General features: G+C 36.1%; 1 long non-coding RNA gene across 2 annotated transcripts in view; it reads left to right on the top strand.

The window, feature by feature from the left end:
* Positions 1–7,625: 7,625 nt before the first annotated feature.
* Positions 7,626–9,774, top strand: part of LOC111875360 — a 5,398-nt gene continuing 3,249 nt past the window's right edge. The window contains exon 1 of one of the 2 annotated variants that reach the window (XR_002844711.2): positions 7,626–7,739. This is a non-coding gene — a long non-coding RNA (uncharacterized LOC111875360). The other variant, XR_002844712.2, reaches the window with a different exon arrangement.

Below are 9,774 nucleotides of genomic sequence, written 5' to 3'. Positions count from 1 at the left end.
GTGTAACATCTTCCACAAAAAACTGTATATTGTGATTGTTGAGCAGTGCAAGTGTTTCCATATTTTTGTTGTGGATGCCTCTGATGATGGCTCTCTGTGAGCCGAAACATGTAAGGCAAATGTGAGGAAATGGTGACAAGAATATATATTGTTACACTCGACGGAGGTTTTATTGGTAGTTGGTGATTGATAGTGTAACGGACCAAAATGAAACAATTCAAAATTGTTGGCTTATGTCAACCCTTCATAACAACAGATGTAAAAATGAAGAATTCTTTATATTCCAGGAACTAAGAAGACAACCTTTCATGGCAGCACTGTCCAGCTGACATATCTTTTGGCTTCTTTGTCTTCAGCTCCTTGAATTGACCAGAATTCACTTCACTTCTCTTGTGATATATCAACAGTGATACACTTGCAAACAATATATTATGTGTCCTTGATCTTGCTCCTTTACACTACATGTTTCGGCCTCAGACGGCCATCATCAGGTGTATAACACTCACGTTGCTGTCACACTGCACCCAGCTCAAAATCTAACATTTAAAAACACTTTCCTTGTTATTATCAACATCTGCTTCGTTGATATCTGTCTGGTTTGTAGATTATTTTTTTACACACGCTAACCCTGACTTTCCTGTAGTAGCACTATAAAATCTTTAGTTCTAATTTTAAAATCCTTTAAAATTTTTCTCTAAATTTTAAAATTTAAAATTGTTAGGGTTACTCGCCCCATGTCTAAAGTGCTGCAGCTGCTAGTTCTTGTTTCCACACTGTATAGGTGTTATCCTGTGTAGTCTTCCTGTGTGCGTGCCGCTTCTATTCTTTACTACGTGTGCAGCGGCACGCACACAGGATAACACCTATACAGTGTGGAAACAAGAACTAGCCACTGCAGCACTTTAGACATAGGGCGAGTAACCCTAACAATTTTAAATTTAAAATTTAGAGAAAAATGTTAAAGTATTTTAAAATTAGAACTAAAGATTTTATAGTGCTACTACAGGAAAGTCGGGGTTAATGTGTGTAAAAAAAATAATCTACAAACCAGACAGATATCAACGAAGTAGATGTTGATAATAACAAGGAAAGTGTTTTTAAATGTTAGATTTTGAGCTGGGTGCAGTGTGACAGCAACGTGAGTGTTATACACCTGATGATGGCCGTCTGAGGCCGAAACATGTAGTGTAAAGGAGCAAGATCAAGGACACATAATATATTGTTTGCACTTGGGACGGAGTTTATATCATTATATCATTTATCGTATAGAGTGCAACAGGATGCTTAAATATAATAGTGATACACTTCTTCATTTGAAGACCACAATGTGCCTTCTCTATTCCAGATTACCACCCCACCCTATATTTCTAAGTAAAAGTAAGTAAAGGTGTCCCTGTAATAGGCCATGGAGGCCCATAGGGTTGTGAGATGTTGAGGTTTCCATATTTTCTAGACAGTTGGCTCAAAGACGGCAGCAAGGCTGTCAGCCTTACATGCTGACTGCGCTTTACCCCCAAGAATATTCCTGGTACTCATTTCTGTTAGAGGCTGAGTTGACCCCAGGGCCATAGTGCAGCTGGAAGGATTAGGTCAATTGAAAAAATCTAGTGACATCATTGGGGCTTGAACCCATGACACTCCGGCTTGTAGCATTTACCTAAACCAATTAAGCTACTGCGTGCCCCCTATATCTAAGATCGGTTTTGATATTATCCTCCCACCCACATTTATTTCTCCCAAGTGTTTTTTTTTCTTTACAGCTTTCCCATCAAAATCCTATATGCCTTAATTTTCTCCCCCAAGCATGCTACATTCCCTGTCCATCTCACCTCGACTTGATGATTCTAATTGCCGAAGAGGACAACTTATGAATGTGTTCATTATGCAGTTTTCTCCAACCTCCTATAACTGCATCCCTCTTTCCTCCAAATATTCCCCTTAATGTCCTCATTCTGAGTTCTTTCCTTAACGTCAGAGACCAAGCTTTATACCCATACAAAACCACAGTTTTGTATATTCTGATTTTTAACTGTTTAGACAGCAGATGAGAAGACAAGAAGTTTCTGTTCAGATTTTCCCCTGCATTCTTCTGATGAAACATCAACATACACTCTGTTTTCTCTGCATTTACTGCTAGAGCAGCTTTGTTATTAGCGTCAATTAGAGCTTTTGTGTTTTTCCTTACGGTATTTATGTTTCCTCCCAATAAATTATCATCATCAGGACAGACCAGCAGCTGATGTGTTGCATCAGATTTCAGTCCCTTTTGATTTTCTGGACCTTCATAAGGATATATTCTAAAACAAAGGTAAAATGCAGTGGCAATAAAACATCTGCATGCTTTGGACCCTTTTGAATCTGAAATGTATCAGACTAATGATCACTTGTACAGATTTTACTATAGGTTTTATTTAAACAACTTAATCACCGTAACTAGTTTCATAGGTATCCCAAACTCTATGAGAATATTGTACAATACTTCCCTTCTAAGAGAATCACAGGCATTCACAAAGTCCATGAATAGCTGGTGTATTGCCTCAGTGTACTACCGCCTTTTTCTCAGTATCTGACAAATGCATAAAATCTGGCCAGTGGTTCATCTGTTATGTCAAAACTCACTTTGATGATCTCCAATAATTTTGTCTAGGTGTGGACTTAACCATGAGGGAAGGATATTGGATAAAATTTTGTATGAAGTTTATAAGAGTGATGTGCCTCAATGATTATGGTCATAAGAGGTTAAACAGTTCCATCCACTGTGACTAGTAAAGATTTTCTTATTTCAATCCATCCCTTACACGTTTCGGTCTTTACAGACCATCTTCAGAGGGACATCAATGCAATCAGAAGCCACTATTACACTATGTTTTTTAATGTTAAAATATATAAATGTAATGTTTTAACAATGACAGCGGCTGTCTTAATATGTTAAAATGTTAACAGTTAAGATTTTTGTTGGGAATTGTAAACCAAGTTAGTTCGTGTCATATTTATTATTTCTTCTCTTGAAGGGGGCCAAACATGTGTCGCCTTACAGTTCTTAAGAAGAGGATTCTTTAATGTCATGCTGTAGGTGTTCATGGCGTGCTATGTTGCTTTTTCACCATTCTTCAAAATGGTTCAGTAAAAAGTCTCCTTCCACACAAACCTGATATAACAAATTTTATAGCTTAAACACAGCACAAATTACACACAACAGTGACAGCACTAATAATACACCAGATAAAATAATTCATAACGAGCTGCCAACGTGCATTGTGATGATAATATTTTTGAACTGTGTGTGCAAAACTTCCTCTAACCTCTGTAATTTCACTGTGTAATCAGATACTTAATTTCAGATTCAAAGAGGTTGTACTTTATAAAGCATGTTATTCAGATATAAGTAATTACTGCAATGTAACCTGGTTGTAGATGTTAAAATGTTATATTTTGGTGTAGGTTTCTGCTGTCCATTATCACCTGACCTAATTTTCACTGCCTGTGGTAATGGTAATCTTCATTATACTGTACCACCAAAGAAATTCTGACACGAGAATACTGAAAGTTAAAAATACAGTTCAATTCAGTTTATTTCAAATTCAAAAAATAGATCCAGATACAAGCTGGGAAACAAATATAGAATGAGTCACAGATCAAAAAAACAAACATTCCATTCCCACAGGAACAAGTCAAGGCATTCATAATATAAAACAAAATAAAAAAGAACATAGCCATATATACAACAAAACTCCCCCAGTTTGGGACTCTCAGGGGTTTCAGGCGTCAGTACAAGCTCTTTTTTCATTTTCATTACTCATCTATTATTTCCATAAAATCCAATACTTTAGGATGTGGAAAAGTCATATTAGATAAATAAGTAGTACAAAGAACGAAGTCAAGACATAAGAATAGAACCAGAATACAATTAAGCTTATCGACTAGTATGTACAAAAAATTCATCCACAGTATAAAATGGGTGACAAGTCAAGGCATTCATAATATAAAACAAATAAAAAAGAACATATCAGCTATATATACAACAAAAACAACATAGGTGAAATGATATGAGGATACTAGCAAAACTGGAAAAATTATTTGGAGAGAGAGTAGCATTCACAATTGGTCTTCTTTTACCAATCTATGACATGACGACACTTAAGATGGTGGAAACTTAGATGAAGATATGAAGACCATGTTAAAATTTATATGAACAAGTTGTAGGAACAGACCTTAACAGTGTAATCCCACAAACTTTACGAAGATGTTGACCCCTTAACATTTGGTATGACAGATATGTTGTGTATTGTTATAATGAAAGTTAGTTTTCTTTCTTTCTTTTCCTTTTTTTTTTTTCATTTTTTCATTTGTGCACTCTAGTAACACTTCCAAGTAGAAATGTTACCCAGCTTCTTCCACGAGACAGAAATGACTTCCAGAAGCCGGGGAAAAAAATGCATCAGTTACTAATATGCATATTAGTACACATCGCCAAAGTAACATTTTGTGACATGTTGCGCTATGGATGACGCCCCTCCCTCCCTGCCAGCCATGACATGCCAAGCGGAGCCGAAGTGAGCCGAGTCCAGGCACGCTGGTTGCTAGGCAAAGCGAGTAAACAGTGGTTGCTAGAGACGACAGTAATAACAGCGGTACCCATTATGTAACAGGCAAACACTGCGACTATATAAGGGAACTACAGATCCGCCAAAGACAGTTGGAAGTTAGTGTGTGATCAGGAGTGACACAGTCGAAGGATAGCAGCAGTCGCGGAAAGAAGAACCAGATGTGTATGATAATCAGTGATAGTTTGTGATAATTGAGAAGTAATTGGGAGTGTGTAACACAGTGACACATATAGCTCCTGTACTATGAATACGTGTAGACTACTGAAGATAGAGTGAACAGATTATTGCGAATAGGGTTATAAATTGTGAAACCCCGCAACAGTGTTAAGAGATTATTGCGAATAGGGTTACAAAGTATGAAACCCCGCAACAGTGTTATAATTAATTGTAGGTTGTTAAATAAACCAACCAACAATCTGAACGGTGTCTTCAGTAACGAAAACATGCTACAATATGTTATAACTGTCACTGAATGGTAGTACTTTTTGCACTGAAGATATACATGTAATTATTTAGTATTTACTGAAACAAGTGACAAACAAAAAGTAGAAAATGTGATGTCTAGAGTAATATAAATTTGAATGGTTAGGAGGAAAGAGGAAGTAGGAACCATTTATAGACCTATATGTGATTGTGTGGAAAAACATCTTAAAGTTTTATGTCTGCCTTGACTAATGACCTAGGGTAGTTCAGTAAGCAAAATGGCTGTGAGCCAGACAACTAGGATTTGCATGAGAGGGGATACAATTTTTCTCATTACCTTGACATCAAAACCAACTCTGGAGCTCAAGCACAATAGACCACCGTAGGTCACAGTGCAAGGGCTGAGAAGGCCCACCCCTTATACATTCAACTCGGGAGCTCACCCAGCCTTCTGTCAGCTGGGCTCTTGGCTGAACCTGTTCTGTTATGTCATTGTAGCCTAATGGTGAAGAAAGTGTGGAGCTTTACCTCTATTCCCCTTAAGCCACCATCTCCATATTAATATTAGGCACAGGAATAATCAACCAGCAATGAATATTGTCCTTCATACAAAGGGGCATTACATCTTCAGATATTCTTCCTTTATCAGACTTTAACACTAGACAGATTTCAAGTTTCATCAGCATGCAGTACATCAGATTTTTTAGAAAGATCTGTTATGGTTGGCAGTTTATGATTTATCCAGAAGATAATAACTGTACTTAATTATAGTTTATAGTTTTACTGTATATATTGTAAGTCTGAATGATATTATTTAATATGTGGGAAATTTGGTATTTTTTCATGTTTTTCATTGCTTATGCAATGAAGTGGTTGGAAAATGGTGTTGTGTCCAGCATTCAGGTGTAAGTGGTAAACAGATACAATTGAATAAAGATTGTCTTCAAACAAAATACATTTTTCATTGGATTTTTCCATCCTGATCTGTCCCCAGCACTTAACAAACTGGTGAAAGTGGTCCAGCTTATTCCACTAAATTGGATTCAGATTGATATGGATAAAATAACACCCATAATTCTTAATGGAATCCCGAAGTAGTGAAGAAGTTGGCGCTCCCCAGATGAAATAATTTGCTCCATTTTTATAGAAAGTTTCATTGAAAAACCAAAGTTCAGCTTATGGATTGGTTTGATATGAATAATGTCCATGAAACAAGAAAATAAACCCAAACTTGTGTAATATTCCAGAACTTTTTAGTGGGTGCCCAAATTGTATCATGGAGCCAAGAGAGCTCAGTTGGCATACCATCAGGCTTCATGCTGGACAATGCAGGGATCAAAAGGATCAAAGGGATCCTAGAAGGGCAAGAGGTCATCCTCATCTTTATATTGTCCAGATGTTCTGGGGCTAAACCAACCTATACAAGGGGTATTGTGGCTTGTCCACCCAGGGGAACGAAGGAGACCCCTCATAACTCTGTAGTCCTGAGGTCACAAATGGAGCTATGCCTTTACTCCTGTTTACATCTTCATGGCATAGTGTGCAGTTAATGAATTCAAGTGCCACCCTTGCCTTAAAGTTACCCACCCAGTTTCCGTGTTGGAAGGAACACTGTGTTTTACAGAGGTTTTCTGTGGTTGTCTTCATTTCCTCCTGGAAAATCCTGTAATAGGGCCTCAAATTAGACTGGTACCTGCGCCATATCCGATACAATTCATTCACTATTTGCCCAATAATTTGGTGTCATATTCTCTGGGCTGCTGAGACTACTGGCAAACAAAATATAAATAGAATGTTTCCGGGCTGGATTCATGGAGGTTAAATTCTCTGATCATCTCTTCCGACCATGTCAGAATGAGATTTAGAGGGGAACAAATATTTAATAATAAGGGAATGCGCACAATGTGCATAGAGTAATTTTTTTCTATTCGCGACTGTATTCGGTTATTGATGTGGTTAAGTTTTTGCATATGGTAATGTGGTATCTACTGCACTTTTTATCACAGTGTTTACACACACACGCGTCATTTGCTTCGTGGAAACGTTCGTTCTTGCATATCTTGTGGTGGAATCCGTGTGTTGCCAACCTAGTAATTGTGTGTCGTAATTTTCTGTTGGGTCCTGTCCAGGTTCTGTCAGTCATTGCATCAGTGCTGTAGAACTCTTCCCATATTTCCTCTCTTTTTTGTTTTCTTTCTTTGATAACTTCCTCTGAGTTTTTTGTGCTTGGCAGTTGATATCTGAGTTCTTCTAATAGGAAATTTTCCTTGCAGAGTTCGTATGTTAGTCTGGATTGTGTGATCAATGATTATTTTACCCTCCTTAGTCGTTATGCCTTCGCAACCTTAGCTGCTAGATGGCACAGCGGCACTTTTGACGCAACCACACTTTTGACACAACCAATCTTCCACGNACCCATAGTTCACAAGAATAGCAATAAATAATTTCGCAACCAAATCTCTTGTGCTTATTTATTTATTTATTTCATATCATATCCATGGATCATTGTACATGATATAGGACAAGTCAAATACTTTACAATACAATAAGTAATAATAATAATAATAATACAATATATAACACAATGATATAATAGTATACAAAGATAATAAAATTGTATCCATATATGGAGAGTAACAGTGGTAATAGTGAAATGGGATCGTTAGCATGCAATTTGGGTATAAATAGTTTCTTGCAAGGTTTCCCGTGGTATGTATTATTGTTTCTATTGCATATAGTTTTACGTTTTAGGGGTGTAATAGTTTTATAAATTGTCTTAATTAGGTCAAGGGTTCAGTATCGTTAGGCCGAAAGCTACAACACTGTGAGAACCTGAAATATATATTCGTAGGTGATCAAGAATAACTTTGATTTGGAGATTAAGAAACTGGGAAGCACACAGAGGAAGTTTGCAGGTGTAGGTAGCATTCGATTTAACGGTCGCATTTGCCTTTTCTTACCATTTACCATTTCTCATTGACCTTTAGACGAATTTCATGTCCATCGTATTTTGGACTTGTGAAATATATGTTTGTATGTATATATGTATGTAATGTTTGAAATTGTAGACCATTTCCATACATCTCGTCACCTTATTTCTTTTTTGACGTTCCGCTCTCGAGACTGTTTTTGTGTGCCCATTGAGTATGTAGGAACTTCCATTTCATTCCATTCTTTATTTTTGCATACATATCCATACAGGTTAACAAACCAGGATGTGGAAATAGTCTTTGTGAATACAGATACATCAACATGCATATGCAAAATTGCACGAGTCAATCAAACAAAGAGACTTACATCGATCTATAAACATAAATAATATTATAGGGCAAAAGAATTTAATAAGATTTCATTTAATAGACATACTTAAAAAATAACCTACTATAAAACTTGTATTTACACCATTTCATATAAAATACCCATATTAACTAAAACAAATACAGTAAAAAATTACACACCTATGACCCATTATGTTTATAATATCAGCATCATATTTAACTCCATAGATCCATACAGTATGTGACTTATGTAATTTATTACATGTATACTTCTATTATCAAAATTACACACCTCACATCTTAGGTTTTTTGCCTGTATGGATATATGGAAAATAAAGAAAATGAATGAATGAAAGTATATACTTCAAAACACATTTAAAACTGTTAAAATTCTAATTTCTATATTCAAATTTATTATTTATTCATTTATTTCATTTCTGTTAATCCAGGCTGATACAACCGTTGGATATAGAGGAAGTCAAGGAACATGCAGTCATAAAGAGATTCTGTCAAAAATAAATATAAGATTCATAAGCAAATATAAATATTACAAAGTAACAATTTAAAAAAATTATAAATATAGATAATATTTTGAATTAATAAACGGATAAAACAATTCAACTTATCTAACTTTGTACATAAAAAGTTATATATAATACGGGAATGCGCACAATGTGCATAGAGTAATTGTTTTCTATTCGCGACTGTATTCGGTTATTGATGTGGTTAAGTTTTTGCATATGGTAATGTGGTATCTACTGCACTTTTTATCACAGTGTTTACACACACATGCGTCATTTGCTTCGTGGAAACGTTCGTTCTTGCATATCTTGTGGTGGAATCCGTGTGTTGCCAACCTAGTAACTGTGTGTCGTAATTTTCTGTTGGGTCCTGTCCAGGTTCTGTCAGTCATTGCATCAGTGCTGTAGAACTCTTCCCATATTTCCTCTCTTTTTTGTTTTCTTTCTTTGATAACTTCCTCTGAGTTTTTTGTGCTTGGCAGTTGATATCTGAGTTCTTCTAACAGGAAATTTTCCTTGCAGAGTTCGTATGTTAGTCTGGATTGTGTGTTCTTAGGAAGCCCTAGCGCTAGTTTAAGGTATCTTGCCTTCACTTGTTCCATTTTCCGCAGGTTTTGTTTGGATAGTTTTTCCCAGGTTATCTCTATGCCATATAGTAGTATGGGACAAATTTTTGCATGGAATATTTTCATTGCTGTTTCTAGCGATAATAGTTGCAGGTTTCGGATGGTGTATATAGCTTTGATGGCTGCTGTGCATTTTTCTGTTATGTGTGCTGTGAATGTTGTAGATGTAGACTGCAGTGTTAAGCCGAGGTATTTATATTGTTTTACTGATTTTATGTGTTCTCCATTAAATTTTATTTCATCATTTTTTCCTTTTCTTCCTCCTTTTCTGAAAGTCATTAGTTGGGTTTTGTTTTTATTTATTTGAAGTTTGTTTTGT

This window comes from Cryptotermes secundus, unplaced genomic scaffold (assembly GCF_002891405.2).
Source record: "Cryptotermes secundus unplaced genomic scaffold, Csec_1.0 scaffold2092, whole genome shotgun sequence".
NCBI classification, from domain to species: Eukaryota; Metazoa; Arthropoda; class Insecta; order Blattodea; family Kalotermitidae; genus Cryptotermes; species Cryptotermes secundus.
The sequence above is the reverse complement of the archived record's forward strand: the minus strand, read 5'-3'. Positions and strand labels throughout refer to the sequence as shown.